Here is a 22,184-nt window from a genome sequence, read left to right as displayed (position 1 = left end):
CACATCCCTGTACAATTCCCATTGATCTTGGTCTAGGCACTCTCACTCCTCTTGAGAGAAATCTATGGCCACATCCTGGAATGTCAGCAGTCCCTGAAATTAAAAGTACACATGCCGTGTGGCCACGGGAAGAGTTCATAATGTGACCCAAGAAGAAAACAGCAAGTTAAGAGAACTGGTTTTAATTTAGAAGAGTGTCTTCAATTATCCACTAATATATATCTATATATATATATTTTTAAAGTAACTTTCTCTACCTTATTTCTAACTACAAGAAAAGAGTATGGCATGTGATCCACAAAACCAGTATAGAGACTATACTTGTCTGGAAGAGAAATGATAAAATGACGGTTTCAACACAGGCATATGCATTTTTGAGTGTTTTATTTCTATCAAACTGGATAAAATGTGTGTATTTCTCATAGAGAAAAGACCTGTCGAGGTAGAAATGTACCTTTCAACTATTCATGGGTACACAAGTACACTGGGGAGATTGTACAAGTGCAGATTGTGATTCAGTAGGTCCGGTGGGCCTGAGTTCTATTTTTTTAACAAGCTCATTTTTAACTAGTGATGCCACAGTCTCTGATTCATTAACCACAACTGTGAATAGCAGAGACATAATTAGAAAGGTAAAAATTCATATTTAATTTTGAACTTAAAGTGTTTTATGGATTTTACACCTTTAATAGAATAGTGAGCACAGCAGCAACAATCATTTGTGAATATTTACTATAGACTGTGTATCTTTCTAACTTTTTTTGTGTAGGATTCCAGGAAAAAGGCCTGGGCTGCGGCCACAGTGGGCGTGGCCCCCAGGCCGGGCCGCCCCTCCAGGACCCCCGACGGGGCCCTGCGCTCCTGGCGGCTCCCTCCCCCGCCGCCCCGCTCCCTCCCGGAAGGCCTCGGGGCAGAGCGGTCCCACCCCCTGCGCCCAGAACGGAGCCTGCGTTTCCTCAGAGCTGGAACTCCCGGCTCGGGGTCTCTTCCCTCCGCCGTCACGGAACTGCCCCGGAGCCCGAGGGGAGGGCGACCTCACTGAGGCTGCCGGCTCTGGAGGTGCCCCGGCGGCCGAAGCCGTAACAGTCGCGGGGACGGCGGGCCGGGTAAGTGGGCGCCAACCCTCCGCCTGGTCCGGTGCCCGGGCGGCAGCACAAGACCAGCTTCTGAGGGGCAGGGGTTCGCTGCCACCCGCTGCTGCTGTGCAGAAAGAGCGGCCCCCAGCGTCTGGTCCCGGGAAACTTCGGTCCCTCCTCTCGCCCCTGCCCTCGGCCTGGCTCGCGAGGCCTGGTGGGCGTGGGGAGGGGGTCGGCCTGAGCGTCCTGAGGGGAAACGGGGCAAGGGAGGCGCAGGGTCCGGCTGCAGCGTCAGCGCCCCTCCTCCCGACTGCGGGGAAAGCGGCTGAAAACTCCTCCTGAGGCGCGCAGACCCCTTATTCAGCCGAGTCCCTCTGCGCTCCTTCCTCCCTGAGCTAAAGTACCGGGGGGAGGGGACAGGGCAGGGGACTGGCGCGGGTAATGGGGAACATCAAAAGATGATTGTTAACTAAGGAAAACCAGCTCTCCCAAGGTGAGGAATGCAGCGCTTTTCTTTGTATGGGCTCACTGAAATCCTTCCTTTGATATGCACCTCAGCTCTCTGGGGCCTCCATTCTGTATTTGCATATCCTGAGTGCCTCAGGGCCCGCCGCCTCACATTGGAGGGCTGCAAATGCTGAAGACTGTGGCAGCCTTTGTTTACTGATATGGCAAGAAATATTCCATTTCTCACAGGCTTGAGGGGCAGACAGTGAAAAAAAGTCGGAGAATCTCACTCGGCATGTACTTTGGTTTACATATGGATAATATTTATACTTAACTGTGCTAATAGAGGTTCTCAGGTCCAATCAACTTGTACTACTGCTCTCTATGTATCAATTTCATGAATATCATAAGATAAATGCCCGTAGAATTGACTTAATCCATTTCAATAGGATAATGATTTTTAAAGGAAACATAATAGAAATATAACAACAAAACTTTTACCACTAAAGGCTGGGTCTGGAACAACCTAAATTAATGTTCCATTGTTAAAATATTGAAAGATGTATTCAATAGAAATATCAACAAAAATGACAAATAATAAGGATAGCAGAATGTTGAAATGGTCTATCTTTATCATTTAAGTGGCAGAAAATCATTTATTAGTAGGCACTGGGGGCAGAAGATGCCTGATTTTATATCTGTGTCATATTTGTGCAGTTGTTTCAACAAGTAACTTAAAGACAAAATGGAAAAACAAGGAGGTTTGTGCCTGAGATCATGTTGATGTGAAACCAGGGATGGCCACCTTGGGCCAGGTGAGTTACGTTTACCTGTCAGGTAGACCGCAGAACTCCTGGGAAGCAAGGGTTGGAATTTTTCTGCTGGGTGCCCCTTAGGTTCTGTGACTTGACTGACTGTGAGTCATGTTTCGGGAAAGACCTGATCACAGGAAAAGGGTGGGAATAGAGTGATTTGGGGAGCAGCTAACAACATTCATCACAGCTCACGGCCTGAATGAATTTTAAAGAAACAGGAAAACAAATGCTTCTTATGGAATCAGAGAATGTGAGGGCTGGACAATCCCAGAAAATGAGGAACACCCATCCCATTTTCCAGATGAGAAAACAGAGGTCCAGCAAGGTGAAATCCCTCACCCAAGTTGCACCCGTCTCTCCTCCCCACTACGTGGTTCATGAAAGCAGGACTCTTCCTGTCTTGATCACTGCTGAACCCTAAAAAGGGCCAGGCATCTAGCAGCTGCTCCAAAAATTTTGGTTGACTGTAGGAACAATGCTATTTCTTTCTTTCTCACTCTTATTCAGGATTGTGCCAAGAACTCCCCAGGTTGCAATGTAATTCGATAAATGTAAATATTAATTGAGTTTTGTTGTGATGAGGACTTAGGCTTTGAAGGTAACAGACTTGGTTCAGATCTTGGTTCTGCCACTCAAGAGCTGTTTGGCTTTGGGAAAATTACTAAACCTCTCTGAGCTTATTTCCTCCTTTGTAAATTGGGGATACATCTATCTGAGCCAGCAGAGCACCTGCATGAGAGATGTGCACTAAGTATTGGTCTTTCTCACTCTCCTACGCCATCTCTCTGTTCTTCCCAGAGAAGTTGTACAGAAGGATATAGTACTTTTTAGAAAAATTTAATTAATTAATTTATCTTTGGTTGCATTGGGTCTTAGTTGCTACGCGCAGGCTTTCTCTAGTTGCGGCAAGCAGGGGCTACTCTTTGCTGTGGTGCGCGGGCTTCTCATTGCGGTGGCTTCTCTTGCTGCACTTGTTGTGGAGCACCGACTCTAGGCGCGCGGGCTTCAGTAGTTGTGGCCTGCAGGCTCAGTAGTTGTGGCGCATGGGTTTAGCTGCTCTGCAGCATGTGGGATCTTCCCTGATCAGGGCTCGAACCCATGTCCCCTGCCTTGGCAGGCAGATTCTTAACCACTGCGCCACCAGGGAAGTCCGATATAGTACTTTGTTTTTTTTTTTAAGAGAATCAGTCATTTATTTATTTATTTATTTATTTTTTAAAACCACTGTACACTTTAAGATTTATTTATTGATTGATTGCTATGTTGGGTCTTCGTTTCTGTGCGAGGGCTTTCTCTAGTTGCGGCAAGCGGGGGGGCCACCCTTCATCGCGGTGCGCGGGCCTCTCACTGTCGCGGCCTCTCCCGTTGCGGAGCACAGGCTCCAGACGCGCAGGCTCAGTAGTTGTGGCACACGGGCTTAGTTGCTCCGCGGCATGTGGGATCTTCCCAGACCAGGGCTCGAACCCGTGTCCCCTGCATTAGCAGGCAGACTCTCAACCACTGCGCCACCAGGGAAGCCCGATATAGTACTTTTTAAAGAGGGGTTTGAATTTATTTCAGATTGTGTACATTTTTCTTGTAGAAAAGATTATTCCACTATAGAAATATAAACACGCAAAACCACTCCAAATGCAGTATTCTATGGGTTAGATATTATCAGTCACATTTTATAAGTAATTGGGCAAGTGCCAAAGCACTAGGTACTGGGGAGTAAGAAGACTCAAATCTGGGGTGCCCCCCACCCCAATTTCAAGAGCAGCGTGTGTTTTTCAAATCCATGTTTCATCTGGTCTTTGTTTCTCATCCATCCTCTGTGTCTGCCTTTCTCAAGAAGGCTCAGATCCTCGGCTTTCACACCCTCCCGGCTGGCTGTGCCCCAGCTCCCGGCCTGGAACCTCTGCGTGCCTGGGTGTGCCTGCTCCCCCTGTGCATCACCAGCTTTGCCAGGGAGCTGCTGTATCGTGCACTGCTTGCTGTACCCAGAGTACCTGGACCCTTCTGGTACATGAAGTGCACCCTCCTCACCAGGTGTGCAGCCCATCCCCTTACCTTATATCCTGCCTCTAAGCCAGGCTTGGGGGTGACTACAGTGTGCATTCAGCTGTGTGAGGTGCTGGGATCAAAGTGAAGTTCCCAACTTTTGAAGTTGCAGGCTTGAGGGGCACACAGTGATTTAAAGTCAGGTCACCTGACTTAAAGGGGGGACTGATTGATTTAAAGCCAAGGCAGCCGACTTAAAGCCTGCGTCCCTCAGCTGCAGGACGAGACCAACTTTGGCGGTGCACGGGTTCGCTCCAAGCCAGCACTGCTATTCAGGAAGAGCTTCCAGTAGCGCCTTAGTGCGGGGGGACTTGGTCCGTTGTCTTGCCCCTGCCCTCAGAGGGGGGCCACCTGCTCTTCTGGAGAATCAGGGAGGGGGAAGTGCAGAGTCCCGGCTGGAGTTGCGGCACCCCTTGTCTGATGGCAGGGAAAGGGGGACGGGGCTGTGTGGTGTCCTGGGGCTGGACTCACCAGGTCGACTCAGCCTCTCAGCCTCCTAACCTCCCCCCCGCCCCCCCACACACTCCACAAGAGTTTCCAATAATATGTAATTGCGCCTTAGGTTCTCGGTCTTCAAACTCATCCCCAGGCTCCCAGGTCCCTTGATTCAGCCAATTCCTCTGTGCTCTTTCTTCTATTAGATACAGTCCCAGAGGGAGGGGCTGGGGGATGGGACTGGAGGGATGCCGGCAGCACTGGCCTCAGCTGACTAAAGAGATCCGGGGCCTGCGCTATCACACGTGTGCGAGGACCCTTAAGGCGGAATCGAGGGGGCCAGTTAGAGGCAGTCCTTGCTGCCTCAAGTGAGTATGGATCACCGTCGGGTGGGGAGCACGCTGACCCCTGAGAAGTACTGTTAGGAGGATGTGTTCCTCCCGCGGCTCCAAGGACGTGGGTGGGCTTCAGGGCTCCAGTTCCCCTCCAGGCCTCCAGGTCCGACTGCACCGCAGTGGCCCTGAGACCCGCCTTCCTGTCCCAGAACTTGCCAGGCTCCAGGAAGAATCCAGACTGCAGAGATGGTGCCTGAGCGCTCCAGCTTGAGAAGTGCTGTCCCTGGGGACCCAACAGTGGAGGGAGGAAGGGTGAAGGGAGTGGGGGTGGGTGGGGTCGGGAGGGGTGGCTGCCCTGGGAGACGTTGAGAGAGAAATATCGCCCCCCACACCCCCTGCCCCTGCAACTGACCCATTGATGCCATAGGATCTCAGGGCCTTTTAGTCAGAGATGCCTCTGCTTCTTTACTCCTGTGTTCAAAACTATGCAAAACCAACTCTTCATCCTCTTGTTGCCTTGCCAGGACTTTTAAAGCACTGCTCTTTTGAAGCACTCGTTCCCTAAACTGCAGTTTGGAGCTGTCCCAGCTATTTAAAAGTGTTCTCCTTAAACTGAGACTAAATCCTACTCTTTTGGAAAAACGGCCTTCACTTCATTGGAGATTGTCTTTTCTGCCCATTCCTTCCTTCTACTGCCCTCTTAAGAACCCCTGTGCTCAAAGGGCTTGGTGATTTATTTTTTGCTTGATGTCAAAAAGAAACCTTCCCCATCCACCCCAAAAAGCTTTCCTGGAACATAGGTGTTTCACAACCATGACAGTGTTTTGCAGTTAGTATACACTGGGTAGACTGCCTAGCAATCCCTCCAAGAGCCAGAGGTGAGCCAACCTTTACTTATTTGATTGGATGCCCTTCAAGTTTAGGAAGGTCCCATTCTTATGACCCAGCAGGTAAGACAGAGCCCTGGATGGCTGTGGCTGTGATTAGATAACTTCTGATGATTTTATTTCCCGTACTGAGCTGCTGCTTCTTCTAGGTTAAATTCCTTTTATTACCTGTCCATTTTTAAAGAAAGACTGACAAAGTTACTGTAATAGGTCAGGAGTCTGAACTCAGGGTTGGTCAAAGGTACTCACATGGAGGAAGGTGGATAAAAATAGCAAGAGGTTTGGCAAGTACAGCCAGGACACCTGTGTTCATTCTGGCCTTTATACTAATAAAGGCCAGAATCTCCTCATTTATCTCTGGTGGGTAGTTCTGATGGTTTCACAGGATCAAACTCAAATCATATTCAAACTAGGGGATTTCCCTGAGCATAAAAGGAAGTATCCATCCCTAGCAGGAGTCGCTGGTGAGGAATAAAGACGTAGATGTAGAGAACGGACTTGAGGACACAGGGAGGGGGAAGGGTAAGCTGGGATGAAGTGAGAGAGTGGCACGGACATATATACACTACCAAAGGTGAAATAGATAGCTATTGGGAAGCAGCTGCATATAGCACAGGGAGATCAGCTCAGTGCTTTGCGACCACCTAGAGGGGTGGGATAGGGAAGGTGGGAGGGAGACACAAGAGGGAGAGGATATGTGGATATATGTATACGAATAGTTGATTCACTTTGTTATACAGCATAAGCTAACACAACAAGGTAAAGCAATTATACTCCAATAAAGATGTTAACAACAACAACAAAAAAATCCCCAAAATCTAAGTCAATCAAGCCAACGGAGACAATGTATGTGTTTACAGTTCAAGAAATCCACAAGAGAATCCTTTATTCTGTAGGCAATGAATGGTCCATTCGAAAAGAAAAAAACTTTCTAAAATGTTGTCTTTCCATTTATTGTTCAGAACATCATTTTTATACCTCTGCATTTCTTACTATTCAAAGCCAAGTCACGTGAGTTACAGGGAAGCAGCTGATTGATTTAAAGTTGGGTCATGTGATTTAAAAACCAGTGGCAGTTGATTGATTTAAATCCCGGTCATATGACATGAGGAGGGGTGCTAAAAACTGCTTTTTCATCTCTGGCTCAGAATATCATATTTATTACTTGGTTTTTCTTATGATTTAGAAAACTTGAGCTGTCTCTCCTTGGAGTCATCAGGAGAAAAATACAGTATTTCAGGTTCATTCCTGAAATCAACTTCTCACAGTTAAGGTGTATTGACTAAAAAATCTTCCTCCTCCAAGAGATTCTAAACCTCTGTAGGGCACTTCATTGTAATTAGAGAAAAAGAAGAATGACGTCAGGCTAGCGGCTGTGCGAGGTCAAGGCAGCCCCCTTGACTAGGGAAGGGGGAGGAGGAGGAGGGGCTGAGAGTTGCCATTAGAGCAGACAACCTCCAGAGGGCGCTGAAGCGCCGGCAGAGTCCACCTGCGGCTCCCACTTTGGCACTCCAAGGTCAGATGTGGGTTTGGAGATGGGGTTGCTGTAACCCCAAGGAGGTGAGCAGAGAGGAGGACTTGATTACCAGTCTCCTCTGACTCTCTGGCCCAAATTGCCTGGCTTCAAAGAGGGGAAAGAGTTTTGCTTTCAGCATCTGATGGGGCACTTCCAGGCTGGTCGGGTTGCCCAGTGGCCCAACGCCCTGACAGGCTGTCTGTGGTGTGACCGCCTTTTGTGTCTCCAGAGGCTGTACATCAGGGGGTGCACGGGTGCGGGCGCCCATTCACCCCCCTCCCCAAGGGGGACGGCTCCCTCCCTGGCTGTACCCTATGATCATCAGGTACTTGAAATGACTGCAGGTTTTTTGACTTCAAGGAGAAGACCACATAACCCCTTCTGCCTCATAATGTGTGGGATTCACTATAATGGAAGGACATTATGAAGAACAGGTAGAAAACTCACCTGTTGTGTCTCCATGTAGGAGTTTATTGTGCATGAATCCCTCCTACATGAGTAGATAGCAGAGGATTATTTTTGTCCCTGTGTGTGTAGTTGTGGTAGAGGATGTTGGTATGGTTATTTGAAGCCCTTAAAGAAATATTCTCAGAACTCTCAAGACTTCACTCGATTGAAACCGAAAGAGACCTGGAAAAGGAGGAAAAGAAAAGGAGGAGGGAGAAAGAATGACTGTTTCTCAGTAAATTCACCTTCCTGGTTGATCTGTCTTCTCATTTCTTTTAATTTCTATGTATGTTTAATGGAATAATGTAGACAGGCTTATTTTTTTATTTTTTATTAAATAAATTTATTTGTTTTATTATTTTATTTTATTTTTTTGGCTGCGTTGGGTCTTCATTGCTGCGTGTGGGCTTTTCTCTGGTTGCAGCGAACGAGGGCTACTCTTTGCTGCGGTGCTCGGGCTTCTCACTGCGGTGGCGTCTCTTGTTGCAGAGCATGAGTTCTAGGCACCAGGCTCAGTAGTTGTGGCTTGCAGGCTCTAGAGCGCAGGCTCAGTAGTTGTGGTGCAAGGGCTTAGTTGCTCTGCGGCATGTGGGATCTTCCCCGACCAGGGCTCAAACATGTGTCCCCTGCATTGGCTGGCAGATTCTTAACCACTGCGCCACCAGGGAAGGCCGACAGGCTTATTTTTATTCTTTAAAAGATTTTACATCACAAAGAAACTAGAAGTGGCTAACAGAACTTATTAAGTGTTAACAGAACTTATTCAAATCAATTTTAGATAGAGACTGGTATTAAATTTGTATACTAAAATTGGTTAATCCAAATTTTCTCTTTCTTTTTGAATGAATATTTGTAACATATTTTTGTAGATAATAATTTATCCTAGATATACAAATTGTGAGAATGGGTAACATTTTTTACCACTTATATGATTTCTTTTAAATGAATAGATCATGCACTTTAAATGCCAGTGTTATTTCTTACATGTTCTTTTCTAATTCTTTGATTTCCAAAACTTGTGTTTATTTAATTGATTTCTATCTAATAATCTGTCTCCCCTTTATTGTTTCTTATTTTATATTTTATTGATGTATAGTTAATTTACATTATTATATCACTTTCAGAGGTACCACGTAGTGATTCATAAACTTTTAGGTTATTCTCCATTTATAGTTATTAGAGTGGCTATATTCCCCATGCTATACAATACATCATTGTAGCTTATTTATTTTATACATAGTGGATGGTACCTCAAAATCTCCTACCACTATTTTGCTCCTCCATCCTTATCTCTCCCCACTGGTAACCACTAGTTTGTTCTTTAATCTGTGAGTCTGTTTTGTTGTTGTTGTATATAATTTTTTAGATTCTACATGTAAGTGATAACATACCATGCTTGTTTTCTCTGTCTGACTTATTTTACTAAGCATAATACCCTCCAAGTCCATCCATGTTCTTGCAAATGGCAAAATTTTTTGTTGGTTAAGTCATCATAAAAAATCTTTTTTTATTCACTAACCTATTGATGAACACTTAGTTTGACTCTGTATCTTGGCTATGGCAAATAACACTGCTATGAACATTGGGGTGCACTTGTCTTTTTGAAATAGTGTTTTGGTTTTCTTCTGATATATACCCAAGAGTGAAATTGCTGGATATTATGGGAGTTCTATTTTTAGTTTTTGTGCAACCTCCATTTTGCTTTCCACAGTAGCTGCACCAATTCACACTCACACCAACAGTGTACAAGAGTTTCCTTTTCTCCACATCCTCACTAACCTTTATTTGTGATCTTTTTGATGACAGTCATTCTGACAGGAGTGAAGTGATATCTCATAGTTTTGATTTGCATTTCACTGCTGATTAGCTATATTTAGCATCTTTTTTTGGAGGTCTGTCTATCTGTATTTTTTCCTTGGAAAAATGTCTATTTAGGTCTTCTGCTCATTTTTTTAAAGATTTTGTGTATTTTTTTGATATTGAGTTGTATGTGCTGTTTCTATATTTTAGATATTAACCCTTGATTGGTCATCTTTTGGATGTTAACCTCTTATCATTTGCAAATATTTTCTCTTATTCAGCAGGTTGTCTTTTCAGTTTGTCTTTGGTTTCCTTTGCTGTGAAAGTCTTTTAAGTTTAGTTAAGTCCCATTTGTTTATTTTTGCTTTTGTTTCATTTGCCTTAGTAGACTGAACCTAAAACTGTTGCTATCATTTATGTTGAAGAACGTTCTATATCTTCCTCTATGGGTTTTATGGTTTCTGGTCTTACATTTAGGTCTTTATTCAATTTTGTGTTTATTTTATATATGGTGTGCTAAAATGTTCTAATTTTATTCTTTTCCATGTACCTGACCAGTTTTCCCAGTACAACTTATTGAAGAGATAGTTTTTTCTCCATATTGTCTGCTTTGTCATAAATCAGTTAAATATGTGTGTGGGTTTATTTCTGGGATCTCTATTCTATTCCAATGATCTTTGTGTCTGTTTTTGCTCCAGTACCATTGTCTTTTGATTATTGTAGCTTTGTAGTATAGTCTGAAGTTAAGGAGTGTGATTCCTCCAGCTCTGTTCTTTCTTGAGATTGTTTTTGCTATTTGGGGTCCTTTGTGTTTCTATACAAATTTTAAAATTACTTTTTCAACTCCTGTGAAAAATGCTTTGGTATTCTGATAGGGATTGCATTAAATCTGTAGATTGCTTTTGGTAGTATGGTTATTTTAACACTATTAATTCTTCCAATCCATGCACATGCTATATGTTAGTACACTTGATGTTGTTTCAGAGGTCTGTTAAGCTTTCCTCATTTCATTTTATTCTGTGGTTTTACTGTTCATCTTCAGTGATTTCCAGTACTCTGTCCTTCAGTTTCCTGATTCATTCCTCTGTATCATTTAGTCTACAGTAGGTTCCTTTTAGTGTATTTTTCATTTCAGTTATTGTATTCCTCATCTCTGGTTGTTCTTTAATAGTCTATCTGTTTTTTAAAAACTTCCAACTTCTTGCTCTGGTCGTCCATTTTTCTCCTGAGTTCTTTGATCATCTTTACAATCATTACCTTGAACCCTTTGTTGAGGAGATTGGCTATCTCCACTTCGCTTAGATCTTCTTCTGGGTTCTTATCTTATTCCTTCATTTGGATCGTGTTTCTGTGTCACCTCATTTTTCTTAACTTCCTGTTTTTATTGCTATATATGTAGTAGGTTCGTTACATTTCCTGACCTTGGAGAAGTGGCCTTTTGTAGGAGATGTCCTATGTGTCCCAGCAGCCCACTCTCCCCTGATCACTAGAACTATATGCTCTAGGTGTACTCCCTATGTGGGCTGCTTGGGCTCTTCTGTTGTGGTGGGCTGACTACTGTGGGTGGTCTGGTAGGCTTGGCTTGTTTGCCAGACTCTGCCTTGTATGGAGGCTGTCTGTGCTGCTTGGTGAGACTAAATCATAAGGCAGCTGGCTGCACAGCTCTGGGGGACACCAAATCTAGTGCTGATTCACTTATGGGTAGAATTGCAGTCCAGGTGATATCAGGGCTAGTGCCCCACCCCTGGTCCTGGGGCTATGCTGGCTACTGGGAGGCAGAGCCAGGTCCTGAGTTCTGGCTGCAGGGCCCAGGAGTCGCAGAGTTGGTGTTGGATCACTGTTCCTGACACAGCTATCTGCAGGGTCTGGGGTATCCCTAATCTTGTGTTGGCATTCTGATGGGCAGGGTCAGGACCCAGCTGAGTCCATGGCTGCTTCTGGCCTGCAAGTGAGTGTTCTGGTCACACAGGCTGCTGGGCTGTGGTATTCCTGGAGCTGGTGTGTGCCTGTTGGTGTATGAGGCTGATCCCACTGCTAAAGCAGGTTTGCTGTTGGGTAGGTCCAAGCTCCATCCAGTCCGTGTGCAGTTACCACCTGCCGATGGTGAGGCTGACTCCAAGGGCAGAGCAGGCTCACTTGTCAGAGGGGCTGGGGATTCTGGGGCTGGTGCCTTCCCACTGGTGGGTGGAGTTGGGATCCAGGGTCTCTGTCTGGAGAGTCCTGGGGGTTCTGGGTCTAGTGCCTATGTATTGAGGTGTGGAGGCTGGTCCTGGGGCTTTTGGGGGCTGGGACCATGTCCAGGGGCAGCTGTGCAGTGAGAGGGTCTGAAGGCAGCCTGTTTGCTGGTGGATGGGGCTGTGCCTATGCTCAGTTAGTGGCTTGGCCTGCAGCATCCTAGTACTTGTGTCTATAGTCTGGTGGAAATGGGTAGGGCTAGGTCCTGAGGCTAAAAAGATAGAGGGAGGATTCTGAAATTATGCTTGCTGGTACCAGTGTCCACAAGGTAGAAGGAGCTCCCCAATATGGCTGCTCCAGTGTCTGTGTCCCTGAGGGTGTGCTGTAGTTCACTCCTGCCTCTCCGGGAGACTCTCCAAGATCAGGAGGTAAGTGTGACCCAGGATCCTTTCAAATTACTGCTTCTGTTCTGATTCCCAGAACATGTGGGATTTTGTGGGCATCCTTTAAGAGTGGAATCTCTATTTCCCACAACCCTCTGGCTCTCTGGAAAATAAGCGCTACTGTTCTTCAAAGCCCAACTTTCTAGGGACTCTTCTTTGCAGCACAGGATCCCTGGGCTTGGGAGCCCGATGTTGTCTTCATACCCCTTGCTACCTGGGAGCACCTCTGAAATTGTAAGTATTCTTCCATTTGTGGGCCACCTATCTGGTGGTATGGGTCTTGACTATACTGAGATGTCGCCCTTCCTTCCTGTCTTGTTGTGGTGCCTTCTTTATGTCTTTAGCTGTAAAAGGTCTTTTATGGTAGGTCCCAGCCTTTTTCATCAATTGCTGTACTGTAAATCATTGTGACTTTGGTGTGCCCATGAGAGGCATCAAGCTCTGGGTCCTTCTATGCCACCATCTTGGACAGTCTCTCCACTTCATTCTTAAATCATTTATTTAATTTTTCTTAGTATCCTATTTGATATGTGACCGTTTGAAATTTATTATCACTCATGTTTACTTCGCCTGTTTTAAAAAATTGAATAGTGTGTTCATTCATTTTGAAACGAAGGTAGTAACCTGTAAATTTCCATACCTCAAAAATCAAGGATATGGGGCTTCCCTGGTGGCACAGTGGTTGAGAATCTGCCTTCCAATGCAAGGGACATGGGTTCGAGCCCTGGTCTGGGAAGATCCCACATGCTGCGGAGCAACTGGGCCCGTGAGCCACAACTGCTGATCCTGCGCATCTGTAGCCTGTGCTCTGCAACAAGAGAGGCCGCGATAGTGAGGGGCCCGTGCACCGCGATGAAGAGTGGCCCCCACTTGCCACAACTAGAGAAAGCCCTCGCACAGAAGCGAAGACCCCACACAGCTATAAATAAAATAAATAAATACATTAAAAAAAAAAGCTGCTTCTCATTATAAAAAAAAAATCAAGGATATGACAAAAGCCTTTTCTACCTGTGTTACCCTCAAATTCTGCACCCCACCCCAGCCTGGGGATTAACGTCTTGCACCCATGCTCAACCTATTTTTATATAACCATCATTGCATCTGTATGTGTGTTGACAAAGTGAATTATAGTCTTTCCAGGCTTTTTGTTTTGTTTTGTTTTAGGGAACAGTCCTACTATGAATGTACATTTACTGGTCTGCTGAAGTTCATATGTAAACCTGTCAAGCACATTACCAGAATTGGAATTGCTTGTATATACACTTTGATAAATTTTAGACAATGGTAGAACAGAAGTAAATTGCATTTCAAATCCCACAATATTCTCACACCATGAAAACCCTTCCCTTTTTAATACATTTGTGTGTGGTTTATCTTTATGCCCATACTATATTTCCCAGAGATGGGTAAGTGTTATGTTTCTTGCTAAAACATTTACTCTGTTGTTCAAAGTCAGGCTTTTAGTGGTTTTAGCATGATCATATTTCCATGAACTTGCAAATACAAGATCTTCTTTCACACTGCCTTTTGCTCCCTGTTCTTTTATATTGACCTTCTAATTCTCAGTCCTGGTCTTTCTTTATGTTCTTCATCAACCTGGATAGATTATACTATTTTCTCACTTATTCAAGACCAATAGAATAGAGTAGAACACCCAGAAATAAACCCTGATATATGGCCAAATAATTTTTGACAAGTTGCCAAGACTTTTCAAAGTAGAAAGGATAGTATTTTCAACAAATGGTGCTGAGAAGTCTTGTTGTCAACATGCAAAAGAAGGAAGATGGACCCTTACTTAACATCATATACAAAAATTAATAAAAATGTATCAAGAAACTAAATATAAGACCTAATAAAATTAAAAGTCTTAGGAGAAGACACAGGACAAGTGCTTCATGACATTGGATTTGGCAGTGTTTTTCTCAGTATGAAATGCAGGAACAACAAAGGCACAGCTAACAAAAAAATAAACAATTTGCAGTACATAATTTCTAAAAAAATGTGTGTGAAAGAAACGTAAACAGAATGAAATGGCAACCCACAAGACGGGAGAAAATATTTGAAAGCCATATGTCTGACAAGAGTTTTCTATTCAGAATATACAGAGAACTCCTACAACTCAACAAAAAGCAAACACCCTGATTCAAAAATGGATAAAAGACTTGAATGGATGGTTCTTCAAAAAAAGATGTACAGGGGCTTCCCTGGTGGCGCAGTGGTTGAGAATCTGCCTGCCAATGCAGGGGACACGGGTTCGAGCCCTGGTTTGGGAAGATCCCACATGCCGCGGAGCAACTGGGCCCGTGAGCCACAACTACTGAGCCTGAGCGTCTGGAGCCTCTGCTCCACAACAAGAGAGGCCGCGATAGTGAGAGGCCCGCGCACCGCGATGAAGAGTGGCCCCCACTCGCCGCAACTGGAGAAAGCCCTCACACAGAAACGAAGACCGAACACAGCCAAAAATAAAAATAATAAATAAATAATAAATAAAAAATTTAAAAAAGATGTACAAATGACTAAGCACTTGAAAAGATGCTCCATATCACTAAATACATGTTTATATGCTTGTGTGCATGCACACACACACAAGCACACACACACATACACAAGCAGAAAACAAGTATTGGTGAGGATGTGAAGGAATTGGAACCATTGTGCTATGTTGGTGGGAATGTAGAATGAATGATACAGCTGCTTTGCAAAACAGTATGGCAGTTTATCTGATATTGAAAAAGAGAATTACTACATGATCCAGTAATTTTATTATGGGGTGTACCCAAAGGAATTGAAATCTGGGTCTTAAAGAAATATTTGTACTCCAATGTTTGTAGCAGTAATAATCACAGTAGCTAAAATATGAAAGCAACCTAAGTGTTCATCCACTAGTTCCTGGATAAGCAAAGTGTGGTATACCCATATAATACAATATTATTCAGTGTTAAGAAGGAAAAGATCTAGCAATATGCTATGCTACAACATGGATGAATCTTGAGGACATTAACTACCAAAAATGCCACTTTTGTGACGTTTAGTGAGTCATAACAATAGGACTACTTATTTCAGTTATATGGGGTACTTAGTGTAGTCAAAATCATAGCAATAGAGAGGGTAATGATGCTTTTCAGGTGGTTACAGAACAAAAAGGAAAGTTATGTTTAAAGGATATAGAGTTACAGTTTTAAAAGATAGAAAAGAGTTAGAAAGATAAATGGTGATTTTGGTTGCCCAATAATGTGAATGTATTTACTATCACTGGACAGTGCACTTTATAATAATTAATTAATATGTTATACTTTATGTTCTTTGATTTTACCAACATACAAAATTGGGAAAGAATGTAATATCAGGAAAGGGAATGGACCTGGGATAGAGCAGAGGGTAATCAGAAGGGTGAGACACTGCATATGTTGAAGAAGAAGCTGAAAGTCTTCATTGTCCAGAAGAGACTTTATAAAAAGAAATTACTCTGAGGGTGTATTAAATAGATATCTATGGGTGTACTGCTATCTCCCATGAGTTATATTAAAGAGTCTTTAATAAAGTCCATAAGGCTTGCTGAGGCTTTTTTAAAAACTAGATTCCCTATGAGATAATTAGAGGGGGGTACTTAAATCTATGTCTAGGTTGACAGATTTTGCAGGGAAGACAAACTTGAGAACAGTGGAGACCTTGAGAGTTTAAGTACATGGAAATTAGAAACAAATAATAAAGGGAATTAGGAAAATTTTACAGTTCTAAGGTCATGGATTACTGAGTCAGACCTGAGATTTCTAAGGCGTTATATACGCAGTTGATATTTGGATTACTTGTTGATAAAGATAAGTGGAAAAACTAGAGTTATTCCCAAGTGTAGGTAAGATATAATGAGAGGATGGAGATGGAAAGTAGAGAGGCCCAGAGAAAAGTGGGAAGGTCATATTGGACCAAGACTGTGGTAATATCTAGCAAACAGATGGTAGGGCAGACTATGGATTCATGTTTTTTGTTTTGGTTCCCCACCTCATCCTCAATAATTCTTTGGGAATATTTCATTGCTCTGTGATGCAGGTACAGAATTCGAGTGAGGAGACTACACCCTCAGTGTCCAGCTGTCTGAGTCCTCAGTGTGCTTCAAATGATGGAGAACTATTGCTTCTTTATGAGAAGAGTTAGTACCTCGTAGCTAAGCTTAAGCTGGAGCTTATGCAATATTGATTCCATTTTATATATACTGTTGGAATGGAGGTTCTTCCTTCTGTTTTTTTGACCATCATGAAATGAAACTATACTTATCAATATTTAGATATGTCAGATAAATAAATTAGGTAAAGGAATCCTATATATTGCTTCCTGAATAGTTTGCCTCTTTCTTGTTTCTCTTTTACCTTTACTAAATTAGCACAGGGAGAGACCTTGAAATGTTCTAATCAGGAGAGATTAGAACATCATATTTCTAGAGAGGTTGGTTGGACAGAGCAGGCGTCCCACTGAGAATCCAAGCTTCTGTTTCTACTTGGAAGTGTACCTGTGTAGAATAGAGGGCTCCAGGAAATATCCTAGAATATTCCAATGTCCCTGCGGGAGATCTTTAAGAGAGGCAGGATCTGGTACCAGATCAGTGTACTATGACATGTTTGTCAGTCATCTGATGTGAGATTCTCAGAGCCAATCCCATATGGTAGGGCTGAGTGCAGAGTGATGAAGAACCTGTGAAAGCCTTTGATTGCATGTTAAAGATGAAGCTCTGATTTCGGGGAGAATTTTCTTACCTGACTGAATGTCACCCTTCTGTGGGGATGAGATTCTGTGCTTTTCCTCTGTTGATGACCACTGACTGAAACTCATTAGAGGATCATGTCTAGAAAGCATTCTTTATTTAATTTCTTAAAGAAGAAAACATAGAAAACATTTTTATCCACTTTCAAACTGAGGATCAAGGGGAATGACATCAGTGAAAATGTCAGAGTAGGGGGCTCTGGCTTGTGTCCATCCCCAGAAACACTGACATACGTGGTAAAACCTGTCAAAATGATCTTATCAACACCTGTAAGTTGTCTTTTCTTTTCACCATGTAGATTTATCTTTCATTGAAACTTTACTTACTACAGGATGTGGAGAATAAACAAGGAAGTAGAAACTGTGTTTCCTGATGAGAGAATCATTAAGTCACATTAGCTGTTTTGAGCTATGTCTTACTCACCATGACCATAATTAAAAAAACTAACAAACAAAACACTTTGGTTTTTTTGTAAGTCAATTCTGACATTTCATAGTTAAAGACAAGGTAACAGATACAGACTTAGATTTACCAGAATTGAGTATAAATTTGATTGTACCTGTGTTGAATATATGAGCATGACCTACTATAAAGCTTCATTATACTTATTGCCACAACGGACAAATTCCCTTTTCCACTCCTGATATGTTGCATGTAAGGAATGCATAGGTCACTAACCCCAGCTGGTCATAGGTAAACTCTGCCCCATGGATTACTGCATGTTTTCCTCCTGGAAGACCACACATTCTTGAGTATCATGCCTGCACAGTATCTGGGCTCTTCTTTTTTTTTGGATAAAGGTTAGATAATCACCTAATTTTATGAGAAATATATAAATTGTATTTGCATATTCTTCAGGTTTTTATTTATCCCTTCTCTTTCAAGTCCTAAGTGCAAATATTAAAGTGATTTCCAAGAGGGTGGTAAATAAGACAGCTACGTTTATGCTCCAAAATTAGCAATAAATCATAATACAATTATAAATGCATTATTGTGTGATTAATATATAGATACTTACAGAAATGCAATTTTAGTAGTCCTTGGTGGAGGGCTTCAGAATGTAGGTATTAAAAAAAAAAAGAAGGAGTTCTTGAAACAATCAGGAAATTATAGAGAAGTCTTTGTGTCTATAGTTTTCAATCTGAAATAATGCATTTTCCCAGAAATAAAGTAGGCATAAAATTGTAGGAAAAAGCTACATGAAATGAAATAGCATGTGAAATGGCCATAAAAGAAAAAGAATATTCTCAGAGAATAATGTACAGTGTAGAGTTCAGCAGAAAGGCAATACAGATTCAGAGAGTAAATCTTTGGAGAGCCGAATTATGAGTTCCTCATATTTCATCTTTGGAGAGATGGTAGTCATTGGAAATATGATGTTATAAGATGACGTTAACATACTTAAATACTTTCGTTTAGAAATGACCACTTAGAACCAGAATAAATGAAAGAGAACACAAAATTATGTTTATGTTGATTTTTAAAGACCTCAGGTGAGGGCTGATTATTTAAAAATGCATGATTTCTTTCACTGCAAAGTAAAGGAGCTGTTACAGTGGAGGATTACTGGACTGAATGTCAATATTATGACATAGTATGAGTGTGTTTCGTGTTTGGTAATTGCAATCATTGTTGCTTTTGTTGTGGTCATCCATTTACAATGCTTGGTGTCAGTTGTAAGGTGACGTTAATATACTTAAATACTTTCATTCAGAAAAGGTCACTAAGAACCAGAATAAATGAAAGAGAAAACAAAATTATGTTTTTGTTGATTTTTTTTTAAAGTACTAGGACACTTTTTTTTAAATTAATTAATTAATTAATTAATTATTTATCTGTGGCTGCGTTGGGTCTCCGTTTCTGTGCGAGGGCTTTCTCCAGTTGCAGCGAGCGGGGGCCACTCTTCATCGCGGTGCGCGGGCCCCTCACTATCGCGGCCTCTCTTGTTGCAGAGCACAGGCTCCAGATGTGCAGGCTCAGCAGTTGTGGCTCACGGGCCCAGTTGCTCCGCGGCATGTGGGATCCTCCCAGACCCAGGCTCGAACCCATGTCCCCTGCATTGTCAGGCAGATTCTCAACCACTGCGCCACCAGGGAAGCCCCTGTTTTTGTTGATTTTTAAAGACCTCAGGTGAGTGTTGATAATTTAAAAATACATGATGTCTTTTTTTTTAATTTAATTTAATTTATTATTTTATACAGCAGGTTTTTATTAGTTATCCATTTTATACATATTAGTGTATACAAGTCAATCCCAATATCCCAATTTATCACACCACCACCACCCCCCACCACTTTCCCCCCATGGTGTCCATATGTTTATTCTCTACATCTGTGTCTCAATTTCTGCCCTGCAAACCGGTTCATCTATATAATTTTTCTAGGTTCTACATATATGTGTTAACATACAATATTTATTTTTCTCTTTCTGACTTACTTCACTCTGTATGACAGTCTTTAGATTCATCCACGTCTCTACAAATGACCCAATTTCATTCCTTTTTATGGCTGAGTAATATTCCATTGTATATATGTACCACATCTTCTTTATCCATTCCTCTGTCAATGGGCATTTAGGTTGCTTCCATGACCTAGCTATTGTAAATAGTGCTGCAATGAACATTGGGGTGCATGTGTCTTTTTGAATTATGGTTTTCTCTGGGTATATGCCCAGTAGTGGGATTGCTGGGTCATGTGGTAATTCTGTTTTTAGTTTTTTAAGGAACTTCCATACTGTTCTCCATAGTGGCTGTATCAATTTACATTCCCACCAACAGTGCAAGAGGGTTCCCTTTTCTCCACACCCTCTCCAGCATTTGTTGTTTGTAGATTTTCTGATGATGCCTATTCTAACTGGTGTGAGGTGATACCTCATTGTAGCTTTGATTTGCATTTCTCTAATAATTAGTGATGTTGAGCAGCTTTTCATGTGCTTCTTGGTCATCTATATGTCTTCTTTGGAGAAATGTCTGTTTAGGTCTTCTGCCCATTTTTGGATTGGGTTGTTTGTTTTTTTAATATTGGCCTGCATGAGCTGTTTATATACTTTGGAAATTAATCCTTTGTCCATTGATTCGTTTGCAAATATTTTCTGCCATTCTGAGCATTGTCTTTTCGTCTTGTTTGTAGTTTCCTTTGATTTGCAAAAGGTTTTAAGTTTCATTAGGTCCCATTTGTTTATTTTTGTTTTTATTTCCATTACTCTAAGAGGTGGATCAAAAAAGATCTTGCTGTGATTTATGTCAAAGAGTGTTCTTCCTATGTTTTCCTCTTAGAGATTTATAGTGTCCGGTCTTACATTTAGGTCTCAAATCCATTTTGAGTTTATTTTTGTGTATGGTGTTACAGAGTGTTCTAATTTCATTCTTTTACATGTCCAGTTTTCCCAGCACCATTTATTGAAGAGACTGCCTTTTCTCCATTGTATATCCTTGCCTCCTTTGTCATAGATTAGTTGACCATAGGTGTGTGGATTTATCTCTGGGCTTTCTATCCTGTTCCATTGATTTATATTTCTGTTTTTGTGCCAGTACCATATTGTCTTGATTAGTGTAGCTTTGTAGTATAGTCTGAAGTCAGGGAGTCTGATTTCTCCAGCTCCATTTTTTTCCCTCAAGACTGCTTTGGCTATTCGGGGTCTTTTGTGTCTCCATACAAATTTTAAGATTTTTTGCTCTAGTTCTGTAAAAAATGCCATTGGTAATTTGATAGAGATTGCATTGAATCTGTAGATTGCTTTGGGTAATATAGTCATTTTCACAATATTGATTCTTCCAATCCAAGAACATGGTATATCTCTCCATCTGTTGGTATCATCCTTAATTTATTTCATCAGTGTCTTATAGTTTTCTGCTACAGTTCTTTTGTCTCCCTAGGTAGGTTTATTCCTAGGTATTTTATTCTTTTTGTTGCAATGGTAAATGGGAGTGTTTCCATAATTTCTCTTTCAGATTTTTCATCATTAGTGTATAGAAATGCAAGAGATTTCTGTGCATTAATCTTGTATCCTGCAACTTTACCAAATGCATCAATTAGCTCTAGTAGTTTTCTGGCATCTAGCATCTTTAGGATTCTCTATGTACAGGATCATGTCATCTGCAAACAGTGACAGTTTTACTTCTTCTTTTCCAATTTGTATTCCTTTTATTTCTTTTTCTTCTCTGATTTCCGTGGCTAGGACTTCCAAAACTATGTCGAATAATAGTGGTGAGAGTGGACATCCTTGTCTCGTTCCTGATCTTAGAGGAAATGCTTTCAGTTTTTCACCATTGAGAATGATGTTTGCTGTGGATTTGTCATATATGACCTTTATTTTGTTGAGGCAGGTTCTCTCTATGCCCACTTTCTGGAGAGTTTTTATCATAAATGCATGTTGAATTTTGTCAAAAGCTTTTTCTGCATCTATTGAGATGATCATATGGTTTTTATTCTCCAATTTGTTAATATGGTGTATCACGTTGATTGATTTGTGTATATTGAAGAATCCTTGCATCCCTGGGATAAATCCCACTTGATCATGGTGTATGATCCTTTTAATGTGTTGTTGGATTCTGTTTGCTAGTATTTTGTTGAGGATTTTTGCATCTATATTCATCAGTGATATTGGTCTGTAATTTTCTTTTTTTGTAGTATCATTGTCTGATTTTGATATCAGGGTGATGGTGGCGTCACAGAATGAGTTTGGGAGTGTTCCTTCCCATGCAATTTTTTGGAAGAGTTTGAGAAGGATGGGTGTTAGCTCTTCTCTAAATGTTTGATAGAATTCACCTGTGAATCCATCTGGTCCTGGACTTTTGTTTGTTGGAAGATTTTTAATCACAGTTTCAATTTCATTACTTGTGATTAGTCTGTTCATATTTTCTATTTCTTCCTGGTTCAGTCTTGGGAACTTATTCTTTTCTAAGAATTTGTCCATTTCTTCCCGGTTGTCCATTTTATTGGCATAGAGTTGCTTGTAGTAGTCTCTTAGGATGCTTTGTATTTCTGTGGTGTCTGTTGTAACTTCTCCTTTTT

General features: G+C 42.0%; 1 long non-coding RNA gene across 1 annotated transcript in view; it reads left to right on the top strand.

Moving 5' to 3' along the window:
* The first annotated feature begins 903 nt into the window (after nt 1-903).
* LOC137768504 (uncharacterized) overlaps nt 904-22,184 on the top strand; it is a 52,315-nt gene continuing 31,034 nt past the window's right edge. The window contains exon 1 of the long non-coding RNA XR_011074755.1: nt 904-1,106. This is a non-coding gene — a long non-coding RNA (uncharacterized lncRNA). The remainder of the gene's footprint in view (nt 1,107-22,184) is intronic.

The sequence above is a fragment of the Eschrichtius robustus genome, chromosome 8 (assembly GCF_028021215.1).
Source record: "Eschrichtius robustus isolate mEscRob2 chromosome 8, mEscRob2.pri, whole genome shotgun sequence".
Taxonomy (NCBI): Eukaryota; Metazoa; Chordata; class Mammalia; order Artiodactyla; family Eschrichtiidae; genus Eschrichtius; species Eschrichtius robustus.
Note: the sequence above shows the minus strand (reverse complement) of the source record. Positions and strands in the feature narration are given on the sequence as shown.